The sequence below is a fragment of the Otolemur garnettii genome, unplaced genomic scaffold (genome assembly GCF_000181295.1).
Source record: "Otolemur garnettii isolate 467f Iridium unplaced genomic scaffold, OtoGar3 scaffold00188, whole genome shotgun sequence".
Taxonomy (NCBI): Eukaryota; Metazoa; Chordata; class Mammalia; order Primates; family Galagidae; genus Otolemur; species Otolemur garnettii.
Genome location: NW_003852583.1, coordinates 2,341,355 through 2,341,583, shown reverse-complemented (window position 1 = coordinate 2,341,583; position 229 = coordinate 2,341,355).

Here is a 229-nt window from a genome sequence, read left to right as displayed (position 1 = left end):
TGGTAGATTTTCAGTTGGTGTTAACGGCTTGCTTCTGGGGCCATCGGTGGTTTGCAAAGGGTTTCTCCCTTTCCCTGGAGAGTGGTTGGGTCTGAGTGTGGCCAGCAAGAGCTGCTGATGGTGGCTGCTGTGCTGAAGAGGGTTTGGTGGCCCTACCACCAAAAGTCACACTGCCAGCATTACATTTTGTGACAATAAATGTACGTTTATGCTTCAACTGGCTGAAAGA